Below are 8,768 nucleotides of genomic sequence, written 5' to 3'. Positions count from 1 at the left end.
TGTTGAAACTATTTTGCATGTTACACTTGAGCAGCGTCTACTGTGTCATTGTCCTCAGTATCCTCACAATGTGCTTGGTTTTGGCATCCGTGGCCAGCGCAGTATCCACATACACTAGTACATCGTAAACTACTTCTCAGGCACTTGCAATCTTTTTCACATCCTGACTTACATTTGCAGGAAATGATATGTAATACATTGTTAGGTGCTGCATCTAGCTCGCTGGGGGCGGGTTTGTATCAGCCGTTCTTCAGCATCCAACCCCATTCTGTTGGATTTAAATGCACACCCTTCCACTCTTGAATCCAGCAGATAAATAAAGAATCAAAAATCCAACAAAAATATTTACGTATGATAAAAAAAAAACGAAAAGGTATAAAGGAGCTAAATGCAGAATATTGTGTGGATATGAATTTAATTTGAGTAAAAAGGGAGAGAGCTGACAGAGCAGTATAATCTTCATGAAAGTGTTTTTAGAGTGCTATTCTTAGTTGTAATTCTTTCTGTGAGAACTACCCACCGGATCTTGCAGAGTCAGGACGGCTCATTTTGTCCCGACCACAAATATAAAAAGCACAAAAAATAGGATGAAACAATTTTTGTTTAATTCGAACTGAAAACATGCTGTTCTAACGAACGAAAATGAGTGAAAAGTTTTGTTTGTTTCCAGAAACGGAGGGATAAAAAGTAAATTAATTTGAATCTGAGCTTCACCTGTTGATAAACTCGAGAGAAATGATGCTTTGCTGCAGAGAAAGTAGGTGGAAGATTCGCCAAATCAAATAATTTCAGAAATAGTTTTGCCATTTTGGGAATATAAAGTTCATACCTTGCTTGTTCCAAAATTCCATTAATGTCACATCTATACAAACTAAGCAGAATAGTCTCTCCTGCCGCAAGGATTTTTTCATGAGTGACGTTTGGTTTGTCAAATTTTAACACCTTATCCCTCAAAACTTCGTTGTAATTAGGCTTTTTGAAAGATTTGACTTTTCCTTTCCTGAAGGGCGCAGAAGTTGTTACAGCCTGTTGCAGCGTGGAAGGAAAGTATGGAAAGGAGATTTCCAAGGCCAGCCTTTAATTTGACACTGCAGAAGATTTCGTCTGCATTTTTCTTCCCAGTTATTAACATTTGGACTTTTTGTTCACCAGAAAGAGAAACTATAAGAACAAGGAGATAGGTGTCTTCTTCTACAATGACGAAATTCAATCCTTTTTTTGACGCTTCCACAGAATTTAGCACTACCATCTTATCTGTTTTGTCTGGAGCTTGAAGTACTTTGATGACAACTTTTTCAAGATGACCTGACAAAAGTGGATTGAAGCCTGTCTTATTCTTTGCGTTTGTCAGGAATACTTGCTATGGTACAATTGGTACGGTAGCGTCTGTGATAACCGTCTCTGCTGCTGCTTATTTTCTACTTTTGATACCATGTTCTTCTTCCTTTGTGCTTGGAGAGACATAGCCGTCAAACGCCACCATCACTTTCGACCATAGTGATTAGTTATGTATTTCACATACTGTTGGCATATCTGTTCAAAGTTTGCTGGATGCATTCATGCCACACAATGCAGTAGAAATTCTCAATCCATTGTGAAAACCAAATTTGGTGTAAGAGGTTTTTATAAGGTCCTACCTCCAGCAGAACGCTTATGAATGCTGACTTGTTCCTTTCCGCATTACTGAACCATCGAAAATTGCAGGTGATTTAGCAGTCAGCTCGTACTTGAAGGAAACTGCTACCATCTCTTCACTGCGCACAACGCACAGAAGGCGATGGAAAAGCTGGTTTGGGTTTACTTCAACGGATGTGTCTTTTAATCTTAATCGTTCTGGCTACACTTGCAAGTGACTGAACCGTATCTCTTCGTTTAAGATGAACGTAACTGAAGCGCTAACCCACAATTGACTTCATGGCGTGCATACCGCACTCATGAGCATTATCGCAGTAGACGGTTTCATCAGCAACCAATCCAGTAGATCATGAAAAAACGAAATCTGAATATCATTCCAATGGGCTATGAGTTACGAGCCAACCCACTAGCTTTTCGACCATTTTTGTCTCTGGCCATTCGGAAAGTTCTACATGTTGCTCGGACGTTTCGGAATAGATGCCACTAAAATCTATTCGCCTCAATAATGTTCAATGAAGCTGGCATTGCAGACACCCAATAAGCAATCACTACTTCAGACGGCCCCCGTCCGTGTGTCAATTCTCCAACAGTTTTCATAGTTAACCTAATACTTGCTGGATGACCATGTACCTATGATCCTGACCCCTGACCAAAATTTTTCCGATCTTCTAATAGTGAAATAGCCTTTGGTGGCCAACCGTTTGAATTCTGAGATTGTCATGGTTTTTTCTAATTTCATCATTTACTGAAGGCAAATCTGAGTAAACCTTGCGTAATTTAAGTGCCCAGCAGCGTACAAATACGGTATAGTACATTTTACAGAGTAGATGTAGAAGTTCACTCACTAGAGCGTTCTGCTGTAATAGAAAGACGCATAATGTTGACCATTTGGAAGTACTTCACCGATAATTTGGCAAAACGACTAGATGAGGAAACTTCCAGTTTGACGTTTAACAGTGTAGAAGCTTCAATCAAACCTTCAGGCATGCAAACCGTTTTCAGCGAAACATTTCCTTCGAGTAGATCATTGAATAATGTCTTGGGTTGTTGAGCAACGTCAATATTGCCCATTTTACCCAAAATGGATGCTTTTAGATTTTCAGTATGGTAATTTTGTCACCTCCTGGGATATTTCCACCAATTTGCAGAGTATTTTTCGAAATGTCCGGGTCAAAGCCTAGTTTTAAGCCCTTAAATGCGGCAGCCATTTTGGCAATAACAGCCATATTGGATGACGAAAACCTTGGAGTAGCGAGATCTTTTGGGCTTAGGGGATGTTGGTTAGGATCTTGCCCGCCAAGCTAGGAAACTTCACTAATTTTGTATACGTTTCACTAATTTTTACCCCTACGGAGTGGTCTTTAACCCCTACAGTGTCACAATAAATTTAATAAGAGATTACGGCTTGCTTCACATAAAATTGAATATCTCTGTTACTTTAAGAGATAAAGGAACGTAACTTGGCTCCTTGGAAAGCTCTTGAAACGGCGAATAACGATTACTTCAAGACATTTTATCGTATATGTACCCCTTCGCAAGTTATTTACAGTTAAATCTTATAAACAGAACAAGAATACACATTATTTTCTTTTTGAGGTCCTTTATTTGAAACCAGCGCCAATGTAAAACAAGTAGCCATTTTAAATAACAATTTACAATAAGTTTCCTGCAACATGAAGCAAAAATGAAATTTCTATCTTGAAAGGCAGAGTAGATTTAACGTTTTAAAATTTAAGGGATGAATTCGGACGGTGGAAATATTGATGACGTCATATCTCGGTTTCCCCAAACTGGATTTTTTTGGACTTTGAGTGAGTTGATTAGGATAACATTTTGAACATTTCCACCAATTTTCAGCTTGTTTATTTAAATCTCCGGGTTCTTTCATTTTTCTCTAATTTTCCTGGACTAGAATAGTGATTAAAATAATTTAAGAGTGTCGTTATTAATAACATGTTAATTCTTATTTGTTATCAATACTGTCAGTTCGGTGTATACACCGCATTGCTCTATGGAAGCAGTGAGTCGAGCTTAAGAAATTGCAATTCATATTCATCATATACCATCATATGCATGCATTTAAACTTAGTTTTCTTTTTTTGCCATGCAACAAACAAAATCAATCAAACATTAACATTACTAGCAAACGTTTTGCTTTAGGCTAAATAAACTGGACGACGAGCATTAGAATTCATTTCAGGTTTAACTGTACAAAACCACCGTCACTAAACTGACTATACAGAGTAAAAGCATAGTTAAAGTACATTCTTCCTATGTTTAATTTTCCCGAAGTCGAGACCCAAATGAATCAAATCATTGAGTCCAGAAACTGTGGTATTAATTTTTCCTGAATGGCAAAAGTCTTTTCTTTTCGCATGGCCCCAGTGGCACTTATCTTGCTGGACGTTATTGGTTTGGGTACACACCTAAGTTTAAGTTCGGAACACACTTTAAGGTGTTGTTCCCGTCTTACGTAGCCTCGGTGCTAAAATTTCAATCTGCCAATCAACCACCCGAAAGTGGGAGACTCACCACATTGCATGGTAACTGTGATCAATCACACAAGATAAATGAATTAGTTATTTTGATACATTACTATATATTCTCCATCTTGAAAGCTTTTTCGTCTGTCTCAGAATACTAGGGGTGTTAAAGCACCATTAGTCCATTCTCAATTCCGTTGAAGTTAATAGTGAAAGTTTAGTTGAAATCGGTCCACCAGCTGTTGAATTAATGACTTACATATATTCATTGCCTTTTATAGTTTTATTTATTAACATAGATATGTGTCGTTAAATAATATAGTAAATGTATAAAATTTTGTCACTATTCGTTGTCACTGGTTTTGAGTGGAACAGTAGGTAAGAAATCATGGCTTAGACTTAATATATTTAGCATTTTAATTGAAAAGTTTCTTCTCAGATTTGTATTCAACTCACACACCTCTCAGTTGTTTGTTTAAACTAAATTGGACTGATCATAATGAAAATGAATAAAGTAAAAGGTATGTAAACACATACGGCTATGTAAAGTTATGTAAAAGATATGTCAAATAAATACATACAGCTGTGTAAACTTATGTAAAACATATCTAAAATTGGTACATATAATTAATTGTCATTAAAAAGATCAAAGTAACTTTTAGAAACAAACCGCAAGAAATGTATAATATTATTTTTCAATTGTGATAATGCAAGTCCGCAAACGGGTACACAGGATAATCTAGATTAGAAACAAAGAAAAACAAGTTTAAAACACATAGTTTCCTAACTAAGCTATACGAGCTGCCAGTTCTGTTTTCTCCCTTACCAGAATGAACAGTAGAGAAACTATTCAGTTCCCTCAATATTCATTGATTGTTCCCTATAACCCCTGCAAATAGCAGTTTGAAATGTGTGCCGATGTATGCGCGAATAGTACTGTCTTTCGCAACTAAATGGACTTGCTGTTTCTCATAGGTGGTGCATTCCAGCAGTACTTTTTCCGGCTTGCGAGTACACAAGCTGGTAGCGAGAAGACAAGATTGAGGCGGACAAGCGTGGATGAAGGTGGACAGTCTGGTTTCTCTGGAGAGAAGGAGATACTGCTTCAGACATCCATAAGAAGTTAGTAGCCATATGTGGGGAAAAAACAAGTTGTAGATTCATGTATCGTTGAGTGTCAGAATTCAGAGACACCAGGGATTGTGCTGAAAAGATCAGAAGCATTGGGCATCCAGCAACTGCTCGCAAACCAAATCATATTCAGTATGTCAATGAATTGATAATGAGTTTGCATTGAACATTTGATGAACTAGAGAAGGCAACAAGTCTATCACGGGCAACCCTATACACATCACCCATGATGGTTTGAAAATGAAGAGGGTGTATGAACAATGGGTGCCCCATTCCCTGACCATTGCTCAGGAAGAGAAGCATGTGGAGATATTCAACAGTTGGTGCAACAATACAGTGGATATCCAGCGGAATGCTTTGAGCTTCTGGTCACTGTCGACGAGTCATGGTTCTTCCATGAAACTCCAGAAAAGAAACGCAAGTTTATCGAGTGAAAGCTTACTGGGAGCCTTGTTGCAAAGAAGTCATGGCCGGGACTATTGGTGCAGAGACAAATGGCGACTGTGTTCTGCAACCAGGAAGGGATACTGCTGGTGAATTGGCAACCTCTTATTACCTTGTCAACAGTGTTCAGCACTGCAGTTTACGGCACCAACTCCTACGCATTTCACAACGCCGTCACGGAAAATGGGACCATGGCGTTCTGCTGCAATACGACAATGCACGAAAAGATACCAGTCACCAGATTATTGCCACCGTGAACCAGGGTTTACGGTATTGCCACATACTACATATTCGTCAGATATTGTATGGCTCCAAGTGACTATGTCCTATTCGACTGAACGAAAGCGGTCATGCGAGATAAGAAGTTCACCATCAACGAAGAACTTCCTGTAGCTTTTCACCACTGGCCACCACTGGAGTTGGAATATTGGAATGGTTTGCTACGAAAATAGCCAGAACGATAACAAAAGTTCATAGTCATTGGCGGGGAATACCTGTAATATCATCTGTATTCGTTTGTTCAGTAGAGCTCCTTCGTGGCTGAGAGGTTAGCGTACGTGCCTTTAGAGTGGGAGACCCGGGTTCGATTCCTGGCGGGAGCTCATGTGGTTCGGATTTCACGTTAATCTGTAGGTCCACGTTTCATATAGCCTCGCTGCTTATAGGGACGCTAAACTAAAAATCAACATCAACATTGTTTGTTCAGTAGACGAAAATTTAATGTCAGCCATTTTTGAACGATCTAAGTTAAAACAGTATTTTAAAAACAGATTTATCTGAGCCAATCAGAAGCTCAGTCCCCATTCATAACTCAGCCTCTGTGTAGTTACATTATACGTATGTGTGTCCATATATGTCTGCTATTTTCACCACAATGTATGCATTCGAAACCCCAGGCGTGAATATTTTCCCGTGGTTAATAGTCCGAGAATCACGTCGCCAGGGAAAAAAAATCTATTCGATTCTCTCTTCATATTATATTAGGTTTCCGGGTCTAACTGGCAACAAGATATCAAGGAAAAATAAAAATTTACTATATTAAGGTATGTACCTAGAACCTGTAAGTCCTGGAAAAAATATGAGATTGGTGCTTGAATTCTCCTCTTGCTCAAATTCTGTGAACGACAATGGTTACAAACCTATGAGATACTATCTACGTCACTGGTACTGGATTAGTACTGGATATAAATTTTGGAAACAAACATTCTGTTATTTAGTTTTATTCTTTTGACGTTTTTCAATTACAAATAAAATCTAACTACATCTTTCTAAATGTAAAGATAGTAAGTTGCTATAAAATTTAGGACCTAAACATGTTTCAAGCACTTTAAAAATATTAGAAACAGCAATTTTAGATATTTCTCGACAAACAACTAGGAGAAAAACGAGAATAGACGAAATTGTCTCCACTTTCCAATTCAGGGACACGTTGTAAAGTGGTTAAAAAGAAAGACCTATATAGTGACAAGCTGTGCTTAATAGCAGACATCTTCAAGGAAAACACAAGTAAAAGAAGAATAACACAAAGTTATATTTTCCTCTGCTTTTTCTGTAATGCTTTTTATTTGGCTACGTAAAGTAATTTAGTTTAACGCACAACGAAGGCCTGTCAGAGAGCGCTTAAGAGTGGCGCTCAGCAGCTCCAACACAGACCTTCCGACCTCTGATAAACAGCCTCTCCCAAAGGAATGGCGTGTCTCGACACGAATACATGGTCTCATTCTCTCGGTTTCGTTGCTTTCAGCCAGGTCGTAGACGGCTCTTTCCAACTTGACATTAACGTCAAAAGCCAAGTCTGTATATCTGAGGGGCGAAAACTTGCTTTCCTCTGGAAAACGCTGGAAATTGGCTATCATCACATACTCTCACGCCTTGCTTCCTAACATCAATGGGGCCATTGAAAAATCTTTGTATCCGACGAGAAAAATGTTCCTAAGGAATTTAGATGATTTTTTTCTTTTTTAAAGAAACAGTATTAAGAAAATTTATCCGCCAACTACTTGCGTGTGTGGCAGCCATTATGTAAGTAATATAGAGTTAACTGATCTGCTCTAAACTTCCCTAACTATAAGTGCAGAATTGATTTATTTTTCACTTAGTGGTGGGCTAAGAATAAGGGGTCAGCACTGAAGAGATTCTCGTGCAAAAAGGGAAATACAGTCCCATAGACTCAGAAATGACTTATATACCTGTATATAAAGTCAGAAATGTGTACTGTACAAAATAATAATAATAATAATAATAATAATAATAATAATAATAATAATAATAATAATAATAATTCACTATTTCATGTGTTACCTTCACATTGTTTAACATGTATAGGGATCACTGAGAAAACCATATTGTATCAAGTATTTATCCGCTATTTGACAGAGAAAATTGGCATTTTTTATCTCACTGTTTGTAACATGACTAAATTCTGTTGATCCAAAACATACTTTATATATTTAGTAAATCATTGTATAATGTATTGTAGCCAATTACCATTCTATATATCTATTATATATGCAGTGTATTGGGTGCAAAATGCATTAGATATTTTGATAGGTATCTACATTTGTTATTTTGTTTTAGTTAGTGCTACTTACTACAATGTTTTCATCAGGATTAGAATATTTATATCAATCTTATTTTTGTTTCATAAAACGTTGATAACAATTTGCTGAAGCGCATCTTACCTATAATAACATCTTGATATGTTCCTTTTGTTCCATACTACCAATGAAATAACTGCCTCATCATGTTATTATCCTTGCTCTGTATGGACAAATATTATTACAAATTGGAATGCTGATCTCATAATTTGCAATATTCTACACCTCTTTATTTCATCTGTTCCCAGTAAGTGTTAATTCGTAATCCTGTCATTTTGTTCAAACTACTTTCATTGGTTTCATTAAAATTAAGAAATGTGTATATGGTTAATAAAAGTATATCACGAACCAAAATGGTATTAGCATTTTGTAATGTCTTTTTAGTTTACATCTGAACTTATATATGACATATTTGATAACATATTTGATATATGTATTTCAAATACACCATGACTTCAGTGAATTACATACTGGTACT

The sequence above is a fragment of the Thermobia domestica genome, chromosome 2 (genome assembly GCF_964235325.1).
Source record: "Thermobia domestica chromosome 2, izTheDome1.hap1.1, whole genome shotgun sequence".
In the NCBI taxonomy this organism is placed as follows: Eukaryota; Metazoa; Arthropoda; class Insecta; order Zygentoma; family Lepismatidae; genus Thermobia; species Thermobia domestica.
Note: the sequence above shows the minus strand (reverse complement) of the source record.